The following is a 23392-nucleotide window of genomic DNA, read 5'->3' as shown; positions in this document are numbered from 1 at the left end:
GGAGGTGAGGCCCTCTTGCTTTGCACAGCCTCCGAGGCCAGCTCAGTGCCCGCAGAGAATCAGCTGTGACTGCGAGTGTGCTGGCAGACGAGATGCTTGCTGTCCTTGATGCTTGCTGCAGACGGCATGTTCTGCCAAGTGGGCCAGGAGGGCTCTGGGAGAATTTTTATCTGTTCTTAACAAAGAGCAGAGCTCAGAATGCTCCGGCCCAAGAGTTGATTAAGCCATGAGAAGCAGGTCACTTCTGATTAGTAAGTGACTTCTGTATACTGTGTTTAGCTAGCTTAGAGACCTGAGTTGTTGCTGTTGAAGGCTGCCTTCTCTGTTCACAATACTATAAAAGACTGCTGTATACAACAAAGGGGCTTCTGCTTCTGCTGCTTCGTCTTCTGCTGCTTGCTCTTCCTTGTTCATGCCGACCTGCGTGGGAATCATTTGCGGCATTTTGCGTAGTCAGCAGGATCCAGCATCGAAAGGGTATTCTCCCCGGGTTGAGAAAACTTTAGGGGTACGTTCAGAATTAACACGGGAAACTCCCAGTCCTTTAAGGAACAATATGTGGAGTTACTGCAAGGATTATTATATTCCACAGGTGTAAAAACATCTCATAAGAAACTCAAGGAGTTATTTAAAAATATAGAATGTCATTGTCACTGGTTCCAGTATCAAACCAAGGTCCAGTTAAATATAGGGGGATGGAAACTGGTTCAGAAAGAGCTGCGTAAGCAACATCAGGCTGGAAATGTTATTTCTTTAAAGATTTGTACACTGTGTGGTGCTATTACTCAAGCATTACAATTATTAGAAAGCAATATTGAAAAGAGTTCTCATGGTGAAAGCAAAGTTGATAAGTCAAATCTGATACTAAAGTTAATAATATGGAGCCCAAGGAAGATTATCTGTGATACTATAGATGATTCTCCTAAATCAAATCTGGACCATGAGGGGGATTCAGAAAGTTCAGATAGCGACTCTAGTATGAAAGAAATAATGGAGGCCTTTGTGGATAAAATGAAATTAAAAAAAGCAAAGGTCCTCTCTTAAACCTACTGCTCCTTCTAATGCTTCTCTCTTTCCAATGACAAGGTACAGAGTTGATGTGGGTAGAGAACAACAACGTTTTTCATTTCCTCTTACTATGATACATGATGAAGATGATCTTGCAGCTCCCCCTGGTGGTTTTGTTGATCCACCACATTTGTTTCCTATAACTAGACAACAAAAACCTTCAAAATCCCCTATGATTGATGTTCACTATACTGCAGTGGAACACAAGTTTATAAAGGATTTAAAAGCTGCAGTCTCTCAATATGGCCATCATCTCCCTTTGTGCTAGGGATGTTAGAAAATTTGGGAACTTCTAAACTACTTATTCCTTTGGATTAGGAGGCATTAGCCAAAACAGATTTGGAGGGATCTCAGTGGTTACAATTGAGAAGTTGATGGGAAAATGAGGCACAAAAACAAGCTGGAGAGAGTGAAGTTCAAAATCCCCCGGGACCTATGGAGGATAAGTTAATGGGGGAGGGTAATTACCGTGCCTATAGAGACAGGCTCAATATACAGATCCAGATCTTCAACAAGTTCGAGAGGTTTCTTAAGAGCTTGGAGACCTGTGATACCCACTGGTCAGGCACAACCTTCCTTTACTAAAACTGAACAAGGGGCTACTGAACCTTACACTGATTTTCTTGCCAGACTACGTACTTTTATAATGAGGGCAATAAGTCAAGATCAAATAGCAAAGGTACTATTGGAAACATTAGCATTTGAAAATGCAGATCCTGAAAGGAAGCATATTTTGAGGCCATTAAAAGGACAAAACGGGGCTGGGGATGTGGCTCAAGCAGTAACACGCCTGCCTGGCCTGCATGGGACACTGGGTTCAATCCTCAGCATCCCATAAAAATAAAATAGAAGATGTTGTGTTCACTGAAAAATAAATATTTAAAAAAATCTATCTCTGTCTTCTCTCTCTCTCAAAAAAAAAAAAAAGGGACAAAATGCCTCATGGACTCATGGAGTGAATATGTGAGAGCTTGTGCTGGAGTGGGAGGAATTGAACATCAGGCTTCCATATTTGCTGCAGCCATGGCTGGAGCCCTTAAACCCAATAAACCAGGAACTTGTTTCAATTGTGGAAAAGTAGGTCATCTTCCAAAGGATTGTCACCAAAAAGGTAAAGGTGTCTCTTTACCTGAACTGAAACTAGACTAAACCAAAAAAGTAAATTTTATGGTACTTCCCAATTACCGGCTGGTCATTTTTTCTAGGACTCTTGCTTTTTCTTAGATTCTGTATTTTTTTTGAGCTCATGATTTCGATCCTACAGACCCAGGTTAATGTTTTTCTGATCACTTCTATTTTTGATCAACTGAGGAGTTTTTAAACATTGCAATGGAGATTTCACCTGCGGAAAGCTACAAGGCCTTTACTGTTGTGTTAAGTGTGCACACCTGTGTTACGTGTTGTGTGTCTGTGTGTGTGTGTGTCCACATGTCATGCAGTGACATGAAGATTGGCAAATATATGAGGAGCCTCATGAATAATAAAAATGGCTCCAAATATCTTTGATTCATGTGATTTAAACAATTTAAATTGGGTAAACAGATGAAAAATAAGATGTCTTTAAAATTAAGCTTACAAGTTTTTCTAAGTTTAAAAAAATACTAATAAAATGTTGATGTCTATGAAGTGTATGGTTCTAGGACTTTTCTTCATCAAGGAAGAAATAGCTAACACTGTTCATTAGACTTGTCTGATGTTTTTAAGTAAAGTAGATTAGACATGGGGTTACTCATTTATGAGTACTCTTGTTAGATGTCTGATTGATTTACAAGGTTAATATGCTAAATGTTAAATATACCATTGAGTTCTCTCAACTCCTTGAATTGCATTGGGTAACATTATTGATGATTTAGTAAGTTGGTAAAGGAAGAAAAAGGATATAAGTTTGCTCTGTCATCCCTGATACTTAAACAGATGTGATTCCAGATGCAAGGGTTTATAGAAGATCTCTTTATACAAAAACCCCAAAATGTCAACTGTTTCAATTAAGAGTACTATAAGTAAAATCAAGTATTTCTTTTTATTAATATGAAATACTCTGCCTAAATTCAGTAATTTACAAGGATTGTTTCAAAATGTGAACAGAAAAGGAAGTTAACAGATAGAAAGGGAAAAAATTAGAAGGTTCTAGATATGAAAATCATATTTAATAGAAAAAAAGGGGGGATATTCCTGGATAAGAAAGACTTTATGTGATGAAGTAAGTAAGAGTGTTTAAGTAAGTGATGAAGAAGGTCTGTGTAAGTTTGTCTTTACTATCAGTCATATGTTAAAAGGACAAAGATTTCTTAAAACATTAGTTTACACATAACCTTGTGTTTTATTAAGTTTTCTTTCTTATTTCTAGAGCAATCTTATAGGAATTAAACAGCTAATTAAACAAGAACTGTTATTTTAGAGCATTGTACCATGTTATTTCTTTAAAAGCTAAACTTGGTTAATATAAAAACATCAATATAATTGTGGTGCTATGAATGTGTTCATATCTTCCAGGTGTACAAGTCTGTAAGGTAGAAGCTTTAAAAGAGCATTATATCAAGCTGGTGTTCTGAAGTAGTATGGTAATTTTAGGCTTAAAAGAAAAGATATATTGGAGATTTATTTATATCATTTGTGTTCTATAACTGGACTTGTTATCAATAGGATGTGGAAAGTTTTATGTTACTTTTTACACTGAGGTACAATTTAAATGTATTTTTAAGTTAATGAGAGCCTAATCTAGGTAAAGGTTAATATTGTAAAACACAAAAGTGCTTTTCTATTTTTCTACAAAAGGTTAAAAGCTTTCAGCCTTTCTTTACTTCATGTTCTAAATGTGATATCATATTGTGTTAGCTAATATTCACGTGAACTTGAGCAACAATTTATGTGAGATTTATAAAATGATGTTTAAAAAGCAAAGATCAGCTTCAGAACTGCAGCACTTTACTTAAGATTTATGAAGAGCCCCGCCTTACCTGAGATAAGGCCTGTGTCCCATCTCACTACATGTGAAAATGACTACGAAAGAAGTAGGCCAGATTTCAGTACATTTAAGGTTGTGTCCAAAAGTCGCTTTCTTTTCAAAATTATTAGGATCTCAAAAAGGGGGAGATGGCTATGGCTTATACACCTCAAAACGTACTCCATAAAACTTTACTAACTTTAAATATTTTAAATGTCTGGTCAGCTTCCGAGGTTCCTGCAGCCCAGCAACATCTCTCTACATTTAAATCTCAGCCATTATTTCAAAAGTCGGAAATACCTATGTGGAACAGGGATGAAAATAAAGAATGGATTTCTAGGATGTTGCCCACATGGGAAGGGGGTTTGCTCTTATTTCTACAGGTAAAACACCTTTCTGGGTACCTTCAAGACTTATCAAATTGCAGAATGAGCGACCCATTTGTCAGACAATTTCAGGAGCTGACAATGCAGAGAGCTTCTACGATGGCAACGAGAACAGCGGACCCCCAACATGGAGAGAGAAAAAAGTTAACTCAAGACGCTGAAAAAACCTTCCAAAAGGCAAATCAGCCTTTAGATCCTGTTAATCTTTTATTAGCTATGCTTGCAGTTATTAATTGCCAGGTAAGTATAGTTTCTGCCCATTCTTTTGCTTATTGGGCCTGTGTTCCTAACCCTCCTTTGGTGCGCAGTGTTTCCTGGGGAGAACCTGAAGTTCGTGTGTGTCCTAATAATACTAATTTCCCCCTCCTGTATGTGGGGGAGTTAAAGATATTCCATTCCATAAAAATCTGTATAATATTCCTAATATAACTGTAGCTGTTGAAGGAGTCCCATTGTGTATAGGGGCTCGTTCTTCCTGTTTGCCTCTTATAGCACATAACGACTCTCATTCCTGTAATACTTGGGGAGTTAATTATCGTAGTTATTCTACTGCTGTGTTTACTGTCATGATATCTTCCCCAGGATTTAATACCTCTAGTATGTATGTTAATCCATCATGGCTATCATCTGAAGAATGCTTTGTCAGAACTCATCTTCCTTTATGTTCAGCTAAATATTTTGAAACCTTTTTAACTCATTTAGAGTGGGAAAAAAGCCATGATCATCACCCTAAAACAGTACTCAAATATCAAAATATCACTATAGTTGGGTGGAGTCCTGATCATTCTGAATTCATAGAAAGTTGGTCAAATCGTACTTTAAGATGGCATCGACATAATGGGATGATAAATGCTTGGGGTAATGAGACAATTAAAATGCAACATTATGCTTTGGTCCCTCCAATGTTACAGCATATAAGGTTTTCCAATATTCAAGGGGATATTGGAAATTATGGGCAGTATCTGGGAAACTCACTGTATGGACTGGAAATTTCACGTCAGATGTATCCCATTCCTCTCCTTTTGAAGTACATCTACATAATAATCTGACTTATTTTGCTTCTGCATGTGTTAAATTCCCTTATTCTCTTATGATTGGAAACTGGGAATGGAATGTAACTTGGGGAACAATATCATGTATAGACTGTTATCTTACTCAATGTGTAAATAGAACTAATTGGGACTTAATAGAAATGAATAATTATTCTTTAGTCATTGTTAAAGCTCGAACAGAATTGTGGGTGCCTGTTAATTTGACTCGTCCTTGGTCTGATTCATTGTCTGTTACTCATTTGTACAATGCTGTTCAAGTTTTGTTATATCGCTCTCTACGATTAATAGGAATAGTTATAGCTTCATTCCTTGCAGTTGCTTCTGTAACTGCCACTGCTGCAGTAGCTGGCATTGCTTTACATCAAGACATTTAAATGCGAATTTCGTGAGAACATGGCATCAAGATGCTCATTTATTATGGAAACAACAAAAGGACTTAAACTCTCAATCGGCTACAGATGTGTTCAATTTACAACATACTGTTTCCTGGCTGGCGATCAAGTGACAATCTTGGCTACCAGAAGTGTTCTGAAGTGTGACTGGAATTCTTCTCATATCTGTGTGACTCCTGTGCCATATAATACCAGTGATTCCTGGGAAACTGTTAAAAGAGGTTAAATGGACATCAAAATTTAACTTTAGAAATTATGAATTTGGAAAAGACTATTATGGACACCTTTAGTAAGACGTTACCTGAATTGACAGGGTCTGACATCATACAAAGGTTGTCTTCAAGTATCGCTAATTTGAATCCTTTAATCATTTCTCTACCTTGTTGCCAACTTCTTTAGGTAACACTGTAATGATTTTTGTTTTGTGTTTTGTTTTATATATAGTCTTCCAAAGCTGGAAAAAGCAAAGGCAACTGAAACATGAAACCTCTCTAATCGCTTCTGCTTTGGCTCATTTACAAAAACAAAAGGAGGGCGATGCAGAGAGTCAGCTGTGACTGCGAGCACGCTGGCAGACGAGGTGCCCTGCTGTCTGCTGGTGGAGCTTGCCTGCAAACCGCATGTTCTGCCAAGTGGGCCAGGAGGGCTTTGGGAGAATTTTTACCTGTTCTTAACAAAGAGCAGAGCTCAAATGCTCCAGCCCAAGAGTCGATTAAGCCATGAGAAGCAGGTCACTTCTGATTAGTAAGTGACTTCTGTATACTGTGTTTAGCTAGCTTAGAGACCTGAGTCATTGCTGTTGAAGGCTGCCTTCTTTGTTCACAATACTATAAAAGACTGCTGTATACAATAAAGGGGCTTCTGCTTCTGCTTCTTCGTCTTCTGCTGCTTGCTCTTCCCTGTTCATGCCGACCTGCGTGGGAGTTATCTGCAGCAAGTACCTTCGTGACTCAAGGCTAAGGGGGTGCTCAGCTCCTGTTCAAGGCGGCGGACTCCACCTCTTCCCAGGCCTGCCGGGCCCCAGCCTGGGTGTCTGTCCTCCTCTCCTGTGAGGTTAGGCAGCTTCTGGGAGGGTGTTGACTCATCTGTGACCCAGACTGCTCAGCCCCTGTCGCTCTTGCCTGTGGAATGACTTGGGGAAATGATGAGGAAGGGATGCCTGTTTTCCAGCCACAGCCCACACAGCAGATGACGAGATGACAGAAGCAAGGAAAGGGCCATCAATAAGGCTCAGGATTCGAGAAGTCCTAAGGATAAATTCTACTCTTCCAAGATAACAATTGTGTGGTCATACCTGGCAGGAGGTGCAGGTTGCTGACTCACTACACAGGCAGCTCCCTGTCCCTGGCTGTGTATGTCAGCACAGGGGTAGCAGCACTGGCTCCTCCTCCTGCCCAGCACTCCTCCCTGTGTGGCTCCTCCTCCTACCCTTCCCTCCTCCCTCTGTGGTTCCTCCTCCTACCCTTCCCCCTCCCTGTGTGGCTCCTCCTCCTACCCTTCCCTCCTCCCTGTGTGGCTCCTCCTCTTACCCTTCCCTCCTCCCTGTGTGGCTCCTCCTCCTACCCTTCCCTCCTCCCTGTGGCTCCTCCTCCTACCCTTCCCTCCTCCCTCTGTGGCTCCTCCTCCTACCCTTCCCCCTCCCTGTGTGGCTCCTCCTCCTACCCTTCCCTCCTCCCTGTGTGGCTCCTCCTCCTACCCTTCCCTCCTCCCTGTGTGGCTCCTCCTCCTACCCTTCCCTCCTCCCTGTGTGGCTCCTCCTCCTACCCTTCCCTCCTCCCTGTGTGGCTCCTCCTCCTACCCTTCCCTCCTCCCTGTGTGGCTCCTCCTCCTACACTTCCCTCCTCCCTGTGTGGCTCCTCCTCCTACCCTTCCCTCCTCCCTGTGTGGCTCCTCCTCCTACCCTTCCCTCCTCCCTGTGTGGCTCCTCCTCTTACCCTTCCCTCCTCCCTGTGTGGCTCCTCCTCCTACCATTCCCTCCTCCCTGTGTGGCTCCTCCTCCTACACTTCCCTCCTCCCTGTGTGGCTCCTCCTCCTACCCTTCCCTCCTCCCTGTGTGGCTCCTCCTCCTACACTTCCCTCCTCCCTGTGTGGCTCCTCCTCCTGCCCTTCCCTCCTCCCTGTGTGGCTCCTCCTACCCTTCCCTCCTCCCTGTGTGGCTCCTCCTCCTACCATTCCCTCCTCCCTGTGTGGCTCCTCCTCCTGCCCTTCCCTCCTCCCTGTGTGGCTCCTCCTACCATTCCCTCCTCCCTGTGTGGCTCCTCCTCCTGCCCTTCCCTCCTCCCTGTGTGGCTCCTCCTCCTACCATTCCCTCCTCCCTGTGTGGCTCCTCCTCCTACACTTCCCTCCTCCCTGTGTGGCTCCTCCTCCTACCCTTCCCTCCTCCCTGTGTGGCTCCTCCTCCTACACTTCCCTCCTCCCTGTGTGGCTCCTCCTCCTACCCTTCCCTCCTCCCTGTGTGGCTCCTCCTCCTACACTTCCCTCCTCCCTGTGTGGCTCCTCCTCCTACCCTTCCCTCCTCCCTGTGTGGCTCCTCCTCCTACACTTCCCTCCTCCCTGTGTGGCTCCTCCTCCTACCCTTCCCTCCTCCCTGTGTGGCTCCTCCTCCTACCCTTCCCTCCTCCCTGTGGGGCTCCTCCTCCTACCCTTCCCTCCTGCCTGGGTGGCTCCTCCTCCTACCCTTCCCTCCTCCCTGTGTGGCTCCTCCTCCTACACTTCCCTCCTCCCTGTGTGGCTCCTCCTCCTACCCTTCCCTCCTCCCTGTGTGGCTCCTCCTCCTACCCTTCCCTCCTCCCTGTGTGGCTCCTCCTACCCTTCCCTCCTCCCTGTGTGGCTCTTCCTCCTACCCTTCCCTCCTCCCTGTGGCTCCTCCTCCTACCCTTCCCTCCTCCCTGTGGCTCCTCCTCCTCCCATTCCCTCCTCCCTGTGTGGCTCCTCCACCTACCCTTCCCTCCTCCCTCTGTGGCTCCTCCTCCTACCCTTCCCTCCTCCCTCTGTGGCTCCTCCTCCTACCCTTCCCTCCTCCCTGTGGGGCTCCCCCTCCTACCCTTCCCTCCTCCCTGTGGCTCCTCCTACCCTTCCCTCCTCCCTGTGTGGGTCCTCCTCCTACCCTTCCCTCCTCCCTGTGTGGCTCCTCCTCTTACCCTTCCCTCCTCCCTGTGTGGCTCCTCCTCCTACCATTCCCTCCTCCCTGTGTGGCACCTCCTCCTGCCCTTCCCTCCTCCCTGTGTGGCTCCTCCTACCATTCCCTCCTCCCTGTGAGGCTCCTCCTCCTACCCCTCCCTCCTCCCTGTGTGGCTCCTCCTCCTACCCTTCCCTCCTCCCTGTGGCTCCTCCTCCTCCCATTCCCTCCTCCCTGTGTGGCTCTTCCTCCTACCCTTCCCTCCTCCCTGTGGCTCCTCCTCCTACCCTTCCCTCCTCCCTGTGGCTCCTCCTCCTCCCATTCCCTCCTCCCTGTGTGGCTCCTCCACCTACCCTTCCCTCCTCCCTCTGTGGCTCCTCCTCCTACCCTTCCCTCCTCCCTCTGTGGCTCCTCCTCCTACCCTTCCCTCCTCCCTGTGGGGCTCCCCCTCCTACCCTTCCCTCCTCCCTGTGGCTCCTCCTCCTACCCTTCCCTCCTCCCTGTGTGGCTCCTCCTCCTACCCTTCCCTCCTCCCTGTGTGGCTCCTCCTCCTACCCTTCCCTCCTCCCTGTGTGGCTCCTCCTCCTACCCTTCCCTCCTCCCTGTGTGGCTCCTCCTCCTGCCCAGCACTCCTCCCTGTGAGGCTCCTCTTCCTCCCATTCCCTCCTCCCTGTGTGGCTCCTCCTCCTACCCTTCCCTCCTCCCTGTGTGGCTCCTCCTCCTACCCTTCCCTCCTCCCTGTGTGGCTCCTCCTCCTACCCTTCCCTCCTCCCTGGGTGGCTCCTCCTCCTACCCTTCCCTCCTCCCTGTGGGGCTCCCACTCCTACCATTCCCTCCTCCCTGTGTGGCTCCTCCTCCTACCATCCCCTCCTCCCTGGGTGGCTCCTCCTCCTCCCCTTCCCTCCTCCCTGTGGCTCCTCCTCCTACCCTTCCCTCCTCCCTGTGTGGCTCCTCCTACCCTTCCCTCCTCCCTGTGTGGCTCCTCCTCCTACCATCCCCTCCTCCCTGGGTGGCTCCTCCTCCTCCCCTTCCCTCCTTCCTGGGTGGCTCCTCCTCCTCCCCTCAGTGACGGAGCACTTGCCTGGCACGTGTGAGGCACTGGGTTCGATTCTCAGCACCACATGTAAATAAATAAAATAAAGGTCCATTGGCAACTAAAAAATATTTTTAAAATATCCAGAGTCCAGAAGCAACCAGACATGTGCTCTGATCGTCCTCCCTCAGGGGGGTTCTGTAGACAGTGCTTAATCTCCCAGGAGTGTGCTCACTGTGGAAAGTCCTTCAGCCAGAGTTCTGATTTTGTGGCACATAAAAGGACACACACTGGGGAGAAGCCGTATGAATGCAGCTAGTGTGAAAATCCTTTATTCATAGCACTCAATTAATTAAGCATCTCCGGATTCACAGTGGGGAGAAGCCATACAAATGCACCTACTGTGACAAAGTCTTCACAGGGAGCACTCACCTGGTGGAGCATCAGAGAACTCATACCGGAGAGAAACCTTTTGAATGCCATCACTGTGGGAGAGCCTTCAGAGGGAGCTCCCACCTCCTTTCCCATCAGAGAATACATTCTGGAAAGAAACCATACAAGTGTAATGACTGTGGGAAATCCTCCTGGCAGCAGTCTCAGCTAATTGTGCATCAGTGGACACTCACTGGAGAAAAGCCGTATGGATGCAGTCACTGTGGAAAAGCCTTCAGCCTTCAGCCTCCCCTCCTTGCACATCGGAGGACACACAAGGCCAAGGAGCCCTCTCAGTGTGACCTGTGTGTTAAAGCCCTCAGTCAGAGGTCATGCCTCTCTGAACTTCAGAGATGCACACTGGGGGAAAGCCCTGTGAGTGTGCTGACTGTGGGAAGGCCTTTGGTGACCAGTTAACCCTGACCAAACGTGAGAGGACACACACTGGGGAGAAGCCTTAGGAGTGTGGCCACTGTGGGAAGGCCTTCAGCCAGAGTGTCAGCTTCGGAGGCATCAGAGGACTCATACTGGAGAGAAGCCCTAAGATGCACCTACTGTGGGAGAGCCTTCCGTCATAACACTTCCTTGATCCAACACGAGAAAACTTGCAGGCAAGAAACCTTATGATTGGTAGAGATGCAGGAATGGCATGCTGGGCCCTTGATGGAAAATCAGACCGCCAAGCTGTGGTCTCAGAGTAGGTCTGAGGACCAGATGCATCAAAATGCCTGGATTGTGTGCTGAAGCCATCACCACATTCACCAGGCCCCAAGGCACCAGCAGCAGAGCCCAGAAGCTACAGTTGTTTTTTTAAAGAGAGAGAGAGAGAGGAGAGAGAGAGAGAGAGAATTTTTAATATTTATTTTTCAGTTCTCGGCGGACACAACATCTTTGTTGGTATGTGGTGCTGAGGATCGAACCCGGGCCTCACACATGCCAGGCGAGCATGCTACCGCTGAGCCACATCTCCAGCCCAAAGCTACAGTTTTTGTAAGCAGCTCAGGTGACTCATTTGCACACTGAATCGGATATAGGGCTGCATTTAGGCAAGAAGCTGTGACTAGGGCCATCAGTGGAAAGCTTCCAACCAGAACTGATGGTGGGACTTTGGGCACTCCCCTGACTCAGATCCTGAGTGCGGATTGGAAGTCTTGCCCTTTTCACCCTGCACAAAGCATGCTCTTACCCCGGACCACCTGTGGAGCGCCCCATCTGCTTTGTCATGGCCTCTTCAAAACTGATGGCAGGCAAGGAGTGGGAGGCTGGAAGAGGACTCCACGTGGAAGAACCTGAGAAAGAACAGAGAAAGAGATATCTGGGGAGAACAAATATTTAAAATGCTTTTATTTCCTGGAGTGAGTCAAGAAAAGATTGCAAATACAAGGCAAAGATGCTTAGAAGAAAAGACAATGAGAACAAAAACAGACCCTGACATGCAAAGTAAGTCTTCAGGCCATGGAAGGTCCTGTCCAGGGCCGGTGAGAGGCACCTAGTGTGAAGAGGAGAACACCTCAATTAGACTTCTAAAGGGAACATGATCTTGAAACCAAGAAAAGAATTTTAAGAGAAATCAAATGTTTCTTCTGCCAAATTTTTAAAAAGAAAATCAGATTTCAAAGTAAACAAACTATACAAGAAAGTACAAGTTTAACAAGATGATTGTAATGCAAATGGGATGAGACTTTAGGAACTGAGTGCTTCTATCACCACTAGGATGATTCTGAAAGAGGCAAAGTTTTCACAAGATTAGAGTGAAAGAGGATGAGATTCAGTGACCTGTGTTCATCAGCCCTTTGGTGATAGGTGCTTGGATACATAGGATATAAACAGTAGGCTTTTTAAATTTTTAAGAAGAAACCCAGAGTGTGGTCTGAGGACTTTGTAATTGCAATGGTAGCATAGAGCACCCCGTTAGGCCTGTCACCTGTAGTGGTAATGCAGTCTGCAGGTTTGGCAACTACAGCTGCAAAGAGAAGTGCAGGGGAAGGTGACCCCTGCATCCTCATGCTTAGGAAGTAGTTTTTAGTTGTGGGTGGACACAGTATATCTATTTATTTTTATGTGGTGCTGAGGATCAAACTCAGTGCCTCACATGTGCAAGGTGAGCACTCCACCACCGAGCCACAACCATAACCCCAGGAAGGAGACCTTTAATATAGTATGTACTGTTACTTCAGAGACCAAAATTAGAGCTCAAAATAGTACTATAATAAAAGTTGGTTACAAAAAAAGAGGAGCAGCAATTGGAGTCCAGTCCTTGTGTCATAGAGCAAGAAGTCGAAGAAGCCTCAAGGTGATCAGAGTTACAGTGGTTACCAGTGGCCAAGCAGATGACAAACTGCAGTAGGAAAAGGAGAGGCCTGCCTTCCGCCCACACCTAAGGCATCTCATTCCCAGTGCTATTCTTAGTTGGGCAACTAACAAAGTACTTACACAGTGCGTCAGTACACCAGCCATTGGCTCGTGTGATTATGCCCAGTTTTCTTCTTTTGTTTCAATGTCGGTGTAATAATAGTAATTTAACAAAGTGTCAGTCAAAAGCAAAAAGAAAAACTCACTCCTCTGCCAAGCAAGGCTTGGTTCCAGAAAGGCAAGAAGGCTCCTTGGCTTCTTAGTGCCCCTATAGCTAAAAGGAGTGGTTTATTCTTTTAAGACTCTGTTTCCCAGGGGGATGAGGTTGTGGCTCCGTGGTAGAGTGCTCATCTTGCATGTGTGAGGCCCTGAGTTCAATCTTCAGCACTACGTAAAGATAAATAAAATAAAGGTACCATCTCCATCTACAACTAAATATATATAATTTTTTTTTAAAAAAGACTCTGTTTCCCTGGACTCCTATCAGGAGGAGGGCAGTGGATCCCAGAGAGTGGAGAGTTGGTGCCCTGGGGTGACAGGGACAAAGCAGCTATGTTCATTTGCATAACCGCAAGGTGATAAAGGCACTTCTGTCCCAGCGGTATGGTCGGGAGGTTGAGGGGGCTAGTCCTGCCTGCCTCACAGGAGAGTGCTCATTGCCAGCAGCAGGCCTGAGCTAGATGACCCCAGAGAATGGAGGGTCATGCAGATGAAGCCACGTGTACGAGGGTTGTGGGAGGTGAGTGGAGGTCACCCCTCTGTAGAGACTCTGGCCTAGATGTGGCTAGCAGTGAAGGCCACTGAAGTGAACAAAGCCACCTGATCTGGAAAGGCACACCCCTCACCCACTGGACTGGCAAGGACTTGCTAGACTGAAAAGGCCGTATCATGCGTTGGTCAGATGACATGCTCACAGGGGACAGAGGCAGAATGTCCCCAGAGGCCCTTGTCTGGGTGTGAAGAGCTTTTGAAGGCCAGGTGTGGTGGTGCACACCTGGAATCCTAGTGGCTTGGGAAACTGAGACAGGAGGATTGCGAGTTCAAAGCCAGCCTCAGCAACTTAGCGAGGTGCTAAGCAATGCCTCTAAATAAAACACAAAATAGGGCTGGGGTGTGGCTCAGTAGTCAAGTGTCCCTGAGTTCAATCCCCAGTACAAAAAAAAAATAGCTCTCCAAGGTCCACTCCTCAGAACAGGCAGCTCCTTCTGTTCTGGGGCAGGTGCACGCTGGAGTGCATCCCAGTGGGCGAGGCTTGCCCTGCATGTGAAAGGCACAGCCACAAAAAGAAAAAAGAATAAACCACAAAGGTTGTAAATGCCTTGAACTTCTAGAAATTCCAACTGAAAAGTGGTATACTTACTAGGAAAAAGGACAAGTCAACCATCATTTGGGGAAACTGAAACAGGGACGGCACAGGCAGCCACCCCTGAGTTCAGTGGACATTCAAACGGAGGTGCTCTGGCCCCCACGTGGGACAACAATGGGTGTTTGGTTAGGTCCGTGAATTTCTGCTGGTGGGGACCCAGGTAAGGTCTTTTGTCTATCAGCAAGGACTTTGATGCCCTGAGGCGTTCCCCCAGACTCTGGTTTGATGGTGAGCTCTTCCTGTTCCTTCCTCTGTCTGCCGAATGCCTGGAGGTCTTCCGGACCTGTCCTCCTGGCCTCCTGTCTCCTCCTCTACATCCCCATCTGTTTATGACACTCCTTCTGTGGTGAACTACTTCCCTGGTTCTCAACAAAAAACTTCTTCTTTTCCAGTTTTTCGACTGAGGTTCTTAACTTGAAAGTCGCCTTTTAGGTCCTGAGAGCCTCTGTTCTCTAATTGGATCCCAGTAATAGATGAGTTTGTGACAGGTGGATTATATCTCAATAAAACGGTATAAGTAGCCACTTTGGGCTGGGGAGGGGCTCCGTGGTAGAGCACCTGCCTAGCATGTGGGAGACCCTAGTTTCAATCCTCAGCACCACATAAAGATAAATAAAGGCATTGTGTCCATCTACAATTAAAACATATTTTAAAACAAACAAAAAAGTAGTCACTTTATTTGCAAATGCATAAAACGTCTCCAGAAGGACACCAAAGAACTAAACCCAGTGGCCGCTGAGGTGCAGGAAGATGGCACGGAGTCCTTTCTGTCTTCCGTAGGTCGAGCCATGGTGATGTGTGATTCTAAAGCATACTTTCACACTTTTCCAAACAGTAGGGCCACTGTAGTGGAAACAGGAAAGGGCTACAGCAAAAGACTTCAGAGAACATAAGCTTCCAAAAGCCTCTTTTGCTATTTTTATGACAAACATTGTGAAATTAGTGGCTGATGGCGTCCTACATCTTACATTCTGGGCTGAGCAGGATCAATCGGGTGGTTCTCACGTCGCATTTCTCATAGTTTCTACCAAAGGCAGCAGGAGCCATAAGCAAGGGAAAGCTCTGCTGTCCAGCACGGCACTTTCAGGCTATCAGTGCGGCTGGCTGCTGTCAGAGCTCGGCTGTCCCACGGTACCCGCCTCATACCTTGGGCCCCGCTTCCTGAGGCTTACCCTCACGCCGGGCCCCTCCACGTAGCTTTGGCTGCTCTTGGCGTGATGGCTGGATCGGGGAATAGCATTTTAGTAGACCCTGGTAGAACCTGTGACATGAGTTGCACCATCCAGACTCTGCAGGGCTATTGACATATCCTCAAAAGACACATGTCACCTCTACCACATCTTCTTAACCAAGCCATCAGGGCCACCCAGAGTCCAGGGGAGGGAAAACAAATTCCACTTCTCCATGGAAAGCGTCAGAAATCGTGTCTGTCTTTAATCCACCACAGAGCCTCCATCGCTGGATGAGGAGTAACAGAGAAGGAAAGTTCTAGATTTATCCTCAATCTAAGATAACGAAAACTGGATGGACGGAGGTGACACCCAAAGGGGTAAGCTTGAGGCATAAAGGCAATAAGTGTGCCTTTGGACAGGTTCAGATTGAGGCACCCAGGGAATATCAAGGTGAAGCTGCTTGCTTGACAGTTTTGCCAAGGAAAGGGGGAAAACCAGGGTGTATTCCTCTGGCTACTTTACATCTTACAAGAGAGAAGTAAAACTGTTCTTTTACCATCTAGAGCTTGGCACTGGCTGCGGTCTTTGCTTGGGACATTGTAGTAACCAGGTTTCCCTCACTGTTACAAAATATCTGAGAAATACAACTCAAAAAGAGGAAAGTTTATTTGGACTCAAGGTTTCGAGGGTTTCAGTCCATGGCTGCTTGGCCCATGGCTTTGGCCTGGGGTGAGGCAGAAAGTCTGGGGGGAGGAGCACAGAGAGGAAGGGGCTGTGGCAGGCCTCCCAAGACCTCCTCAAGCTGGTGCCACCTCCTGAAGTGCCACCACCTCCCAGTAGCACCCCAGGTGGGACCAAGTCTGCAGCACATGAGCCTCTGGGGACCAGGAAGATTTGAGGTATGCACACGGCTCCCTCCCTAGTCCACTCAGGTCTGCTTTTACTTGTTCCTTCCTCGGATCGTGGGCCTCCTTTTTAAAAATATTTTCAGTGTTGATGCACCTTCATTTTATTCATTATTTATATGTGGTGCTGAGAATCGAACCCGGTGCCTCACACATGGGAGGCAAGCGCTCCACCCCTGAGCCCCAGCCCCAGCCCCAGAGGGTGGGCTTCCAAGCCCAGAGATAAATGGTGTGCAGATGATCAAAGGGAGTTTGAAAGGAAAGATGGAGGTGGGAACTCTTCACACTAGACAAGCGTCTGGCACGCGGGCCTGAAGCCGCGGGCCTGGGGCCACCGCCTAACCAGACTGCCAGACAATTGTCAGACTCTGCGCCCCACTGTCCTGGGCCTGGAGGCGCCTCGTTCCTGAAAGGAAAGTGACCACGACACTTGGAGCGACCCAGAGGTCTTTATGGCAGCAGTGCTTCTCCTCGTGACCTAAACCAATCAGTTCAAAGAGAGAGAGCCCAGCAAGGGAAGGTTTTTACCGCCCTTCTGCTGTGCTGCCTAAATCTAACGGGGTCTCTGGGTTGGCAAGCTGCCTTGTTGGCCCAAGGGGGGTTGAGTGCTCAGCCTTGAGCAGGGGGCAGAGGGGGGGGCTTGAGCACATGGACTTGACCCAAACAGGTGATAAAGAGCCAGACAGAGGGGTTTGAGTGGCCGGGTGTCCTGCCGCTAACGTTTATTCAGCCTGCCCTGCAGACAACTTAATTCAGCCTGTCCTGCACCTAACAGTTCCCATTGATTTGGGCTAGGAAAAGGGTGAATTCACTAAGAAAGTTCCATCAGGAGCCCTCAAGACACATTTTGAAGATGACAACCAGGAAGGCCTTGAAGAAGCAAATCCCTTCTCCTTGGAGTTTCTGAAGACTGAGAACCCTTGTCTGTCAAGGACATGATCCACAAAATTCATCCAAAGGAGGCCTGGGGGCACTCACTGGGTGGAACCACAACTCTCCCACCCGCAGACTGTGGGCCGCGGCCTGGACTGTGCGCGGTCATTCTCTGAAGACCCAACAGGGGCTGTTCTGGACAAGGAGGAGGAAGGTGAGGGCGGTGGGTGGGTTGGGGCCTATTTGCCTCTGCTGCGAAGAAGACTCACTCCTCCAGGGCCAGGGCCAGCATTCACCCTGTGGCACCTTCGTCTCCTTTTCCTCCACCCCGTTGGAGCGGGTGGGGCCTGAGTGTCCAGCCCTGGATGCTGAATGACAGATTCCTGCACCTCTCTGGCATCTGCAGCAGAGAGACCGCTATCCCCCCAGAGGCACAAGATCACACGCATTCCACTTTGCTAGCCCTCTAAGTTTGGGCGGAGAGCTTTCCGCTTCAAAAAGCTGTTTTGGCTGGGGATTCCGATGCACATGCCGACCGTGAAGGTTAGACTCGGTCTCTGAAGTGTGTGTAGAGCCTCCCTGGGTGGCTGAGATCGCTGGGCTCCTCCTACCCTCTTTTCTATATGGGGATGGCACAAGAGGCACTCTCTGCCTTTTGGGCTATTTCTCAGGAGATGGCTATTTTTAAAATAAATTTCATTTTCCCCTCCTGTTCAATTTACAGATTTTTGGTTTAATAAATTCTGAAGTCCACATTCAAAAAATAATTTTGAAAAAAGTGTAAGAGGCCTCCAGTTTGAGCTGACTCTCACTGTGTAACACCGAGCATCACCGCACCGCAGGTTCTGGAGTGAGCTTGCTTGGAGGAAGAGTTGGGATTCTCCATTCCTTTGGGGTTTTTTTGGTTTTTGAAGATGGATACAGCAACACCTTTATTTGTTAGGTTCAGGGCAGGCTGAACTAAGTTGTCTGTGAGAAACTAATGTGACCCAATTTTAAAAATAAATAAATAGCAGCAGCTTCTATCTCAAGGCTGTCCTAAGGAAGGGGGCGTGACCCTTGTCCTTGGAAAGACCCACAGAGCACTCCTAGGCACATACCCACCCTGCTGAGGTGTTTGTCTACAAATAACAGGAGAGGTCTGAGGCGCCAGGTGTCCCTGACTCAGTCAGGCTAGGTGAGGACCCATAGCAACCCCCTAGCAACCTCCAATCAGCATGAGACAGGGAAAATACCTGGGATGCCAGATGACCCCCCAGTAGTTTATGGTGGTTGATAACATGTTGGGAGACCATGTAGTTCAGCATGTACACCCCTCGTAACCTAAACCAATCAGTTCAAAGAATCCCCCTCTTGTACTAACCAATCACCCCTACCCAACTTGTTCCCACCAGTGAATGTGCTAATCAATGCTGAGTTGTTGTTTGACTTTCCCGAGGTATGGAATGATTTGCTGTGTGATGCTGTGACACATAGAGTATCCCCCCAAAACCTATAAAATCTCACTGGACAAAGGATCAGGACTCACTCCCTGGGACCGATGCAGTCAGGAATGGTTGTGAGTCCAGGCTCGAGCTTGCAATAAAGACTCTTGTGTGATTGCATTGGATTCAGCTCCTGTAGGTCTATTGGGGTCCCACGAATCTGGCATAACATCTGGGGGCTCATCCAGGATCCCCCAGACCCCATGACCCCAGAACTGGAGAGTCTAACACCGGTGGGCTTGTTATTTGTATGTCTGTTGTCTGCTTTGTTCTGACTACGGCCCGTAGAATCTGTATTCTGGGCTGGCAACCGGCCTTGGTGGACGCACTATAGGGTCGCTGGCCAGGGCCCCTGGGAGACGTCCCAGACCCCAATCTGTAGGGGATGCTCCCCCAATCTGCTTGCAATCTGTGTCTTTGTGTGTCTTTTTGTCTGTGTCTGGTTAAGTGTGATGGCAGTGTTTTACTTTGGACAGATGCAGTGTCCCAAGTTTCGATCTGCCTTAGATGTGTGGAGGTAACTTTAGCTAAATTTTAGCCTGAAAATGTCTCTGGTATGCTTTTCCTGCATCCCTGAAAGGGAGCAAAAGTCAACAGAACCACCAGCTCTTCTGCTCTCACCTCTTACACCCCTTTGAGCTGTGATTCAAAGAACTTTGATAAACTTGACTCCCCTTTGTTAAATGGGATTAGGGAAGCAGTGTTTTCTTTTCTTCCCCTAGTTGGCTTGAGTGTACCACTGCAGGGGGGAATGCCTGCTGGGGATCTAAGAACTTTCTCCCTTGATCTTTTTCTCAAAACCCTGTCCTCATTATTAAATTGGCATTAATTGGCTTCGAGGACAGGAACCAAACTTTGAGTTACAAATTTTGACACCCTAGGGAGCCTAGCATTCCAAACAACTGCATGCAGAGAATATAAGACGGACTTTTTGGGAGCAGATTACTGAAGCGTTAGGAGATATGGAGCTTGCCTGGTGCCTGGGGTTGGACCAAACCCGAGGAGCTAATCCTGTAAGTAAAAGGAGGGACTGAGGGACTCCCCGCAGCTGCCAAAGCTCTCTTCCTTCCTTCCCTGCCCTGTAAGGATTACTCCACCTCTGTCTATTAAAAAAAGGGGGGACAGTGAATGTAGTAATGTGTTGATATTATAGATTTTTTCTTGGGAATGATCTTGGCTGAATGTGTGTCTAAAAAATGATGTTTTATTGTAAAATCTGGTATCTGGATAGGTTTTTTAAGCATTTCACAATCTTGCAGTTAAAAGTTGGATTTAGGTAATTGTTTAGTGTATGATTTCAGATAATTCATGCCAGAGAACTTAAATACTTAGGATAAAAAACTCAAGAACTCTACTTCCAAGTTGGCAAGTAACTCCCAATCATTCAGTTTTTTCACCAATTTTTGAATTGGGTAGCCTGGGAAGATTTCACCAGGTGTACCAGTGTGTTAATTTAGGCAAGAAGAGTAAATCATGGTATGGTATCTGTTCCCCTCAGTGTGTAGGATTTAGGAAAGGAAAGTGTTGGATTGGGATGTTGGTCTGGCGTATTGAAATGACATGGAATAGCAACAGTCTTGGGAATTTTTAAAGCTTAATTTTGGATATAGATGTAGTGTGTGGTTCTCTTTTGGAACTTAATACTACTATAGGAACTTCAGAGCAAAGGAAGTGGCTATTTTCAGTTTTGTGTGAGAAAGTTTTTCTAGTGTAGGAAGATATAAAGGTATGAGATTTTGTGAATTGTATCTTAAACTTGCATCATAATTTTCAACATCCAAACCTGAAAATTATGACTTAAGGTTAAAATGCCTTAGGCCTGAGGCTTCTGGTCAGAATAGCAGTTTTCCATGCTCCTTCCAGACCCCAGTCAGGACTTAAGTTGAAATGCAAATAGAAGAAGCCTGCAAGCTCAGTAGGAGACTGATCTGAGGCCCAAGGGAAAAAAATGTAAAGGTGTCTCTTTACCTGAACTGAAACTAGACTAAACCAAAAAGGTAAATCGTATGGTACTTCCCAATTACCGGCTGGTCATTTTTTCTAGGACTCTTGCTTTTTCTTAGATTCTGTATATTTTTTGAGCTCATGATTTCGATCCTACAGACCCAGGTTAATGTTTTTCTGATCAGTTCTATTTTTGACCAACTGAGGAGTTTTTAAACATTGCAATGGAGATTTCACCTGCGGAAAGCTACAAGGCCTTCACTGTTGTGTTAAGTGTGCACACCTGTGTTACGTGTTGTGTGTCTGTGTGTGTGTGTCCACATGTCATGCAGTGACATGAAGATTGGTAGATATATGAGGAGCCTCATGAATAATAAAAATGGCTCCAAATATCTTTGATTCACATGAATTAAACAGTTCAATTTAAATTGGGTAAACAGATGCAAATAATGATGTCTTTAAAATTAAGCTTACAAGTTTTTCTAGGTGTTCAAAAAACTAATAAAATGTTGATGTCTATGAAGTGTCTGATATGCTTTGGTTCTAGGACTTTTCTTCATCAAGGAAGAAATGGCTAACACTGTTCAATACACTTGTCAGATGTTTTGATAAAATAAGTAAAGTAGATTTGACATGGGGTTACTCATTTATGAGTACTCTTGTTAGATGTCTGATTGATCTGTAGATTAGACATGGGGTTACTCATTTATGAGTACTCTTGTTAGATATCTGATTGATTTACAAGGTTAAAATGCTAAATGTTAAATATACCATTGAGTTCTCTCAACTCTTGAATTGCACTGGGTAACATTATTGATGTTTTTGTAAGCTGGAAAATTAAGAGAAAAAAGGTATAAAGTTGCTTTGTCATCCCTGATACTTAGACATTGGGTTTTCATGAAATGGCAAACAGATGTGATTCTAGGTACAAGGGTTTACAGAAGATTTCTATATACAAAGGCCCAAAAGTTTCAACTGTTCCAATTAAGAGTACTGTAAGTAAAATCAAGTATTTCTTTTTATTAAAAGGAAATAATCTGCTTAAGTTCAGAAAGTTACAAGGATTGTTTTAAAATGTGAACAGAAAAGGAGATTAACAGATGGAAAGGAGAAATTAGAAGGTTCTAGGTATAGATTTAATAGAAGGAAAATGTGTTTCTGGATAAGAGAGTCTATGTGATTAAGTAAATAAGAGGGTTTAAGTAAGTGATAAAGAAGGTCTGCGTAAGTTGCTTATATGTAAGTTTTTTGAGCAAGTAATCTTAAAGAAATTAAAAATTATACAACTATGGTTAAACAACAACTGTTATTTTGCAATATTGTAATATGTTATTTCTTTAAGAACTAAATTTGGCTAATATAAAAACATCAATATAATTGTGGAAGTATTAATGTGTTCATATCTTCCAGGTGTACAAATCTGTAAGGTAGAAGCTTTAAAAGAGCATTATATCAAGCTGGTGTTCTAAAGTTGTGTGGTAATTTTAGGCTTAAAAGAAAAACATATTGGAGATTTATTTATATCATTTGATGTTCTGTAACTAGGCCTGTTATCAATAAGATATGCAAAAGTTTTATGTTACTTTTTACACTGAGGTACAATTTAAATGTATTTTAAAGTTAATGAGAGCCTAATCTGTGTAAAGGTTAATATTGTAAAACAATACTTTTATACTTTTAATATTGTAAAACAATACTTCCATACTTTTCTACAAAAGGTTAAAAGCTTTCAGCCTTTCTTTAATTCATGTTTTAGATGTGATATTATATTGTATTAGCTAATATTCATGTAAACTTGAGCAACAATTTATGTAAGTTTTGTAAAATGATGTTTAAAAAGCAAAGATCAGCTTCAGAACTACAGCACTTTACTTAAGATTTATGAAGAGCCCCACCTTACCTGAGAGATAAGGCCTGTGTCCCATCTCACTACATGTGAAAATGACTACGAAAGAAGTAGGCCAGATTTCAGTACATTTAAGGTTGTGTCCAAAAGTTTTTTGTCAAGACTACTAGGATCTCAAACAGGGGATATAATGTATAACTCTGCCAAAGTTCAAGGTAGCTATCACATGAACTAAATATGTTTTTACTCTTGTTAATTTTATTTTGTAGTTTTCTTATAAATGGTCTAAAGATTGCCTGTTAATGTTTTGCAGAGGTACTGCTTTAACAACACACAACCTGGGTTAATTTCAGATAATGAGTTATCACCTACAGGATAGAGAGATAGACATTAAAGCCCAGTACTCTTAATATAAGGCTGTTGAAATTGATTTGCTGGATGTTTAAGATTAAGATTTAAAATTAAAGTTAAATTAAAATGGCCAAGAAAACCAATGTTTGCCTCTTGCCTTCTGAGTCAGTCTGAATCCAGGGAACAGGGGACTTCTCTAAAGAGCTTTGCAACTCTGGGCCACATAACCTCCCAATCAGGGAGATTAATGAGACCAGTGGAGAACAGAAAGCCAATCAGTGCATTTGCTATGAAGGGGAGGGTCATCAGAGAAGGGAGATGTCCCTGATGCTTCTTCCAAGGGAAGCCACATGGTCAAGCAAGACCTGGACCCATCCTAGCGCAAATGGCACTAGGGGAACTGAGAAGCTGCTGTAAAGTTCCTGAGGACTCCCAGGGAAACTCAGCTGACTGTTAACAATAGATAGAAACAAAAGTCAGCTTGACTGCTTCATCTTAAAACTTAGCAAAGACAGTTAAAACCAAAACACAGCTATTCCTGGGCATTTTAAATAATAATAATAGTTAAATGTAACTTAAGGTATACATCTTGTATTAGCCCCCAAGAATAAGTAAGACTGGAGGCTACAGAAGAGATTCTTAGGCAGGAGTGCCTGATCACTATCAAAAGAGAC

Source organism: Urocitellus parryii, chromosome 15 (genome assembly GCF_045843805.1).
Source record: "Urocitellus parryii isolate mUroPar1 chromosome 15, mUroPar1.hap1, whole genome shotgun sequence".
Classification (NCBI taxonomy): domain Eukaryota; kingdom Metazoa; phylum Chordata; class Mammalia; order Rodentia; family Sciuridae; genus Urocitellus; species Urocitellus parryii.
The sequence above is the reverse complement of the archived record's forward strand: the minus strand, read 5'-3'. Positions refer to the sequence as shown.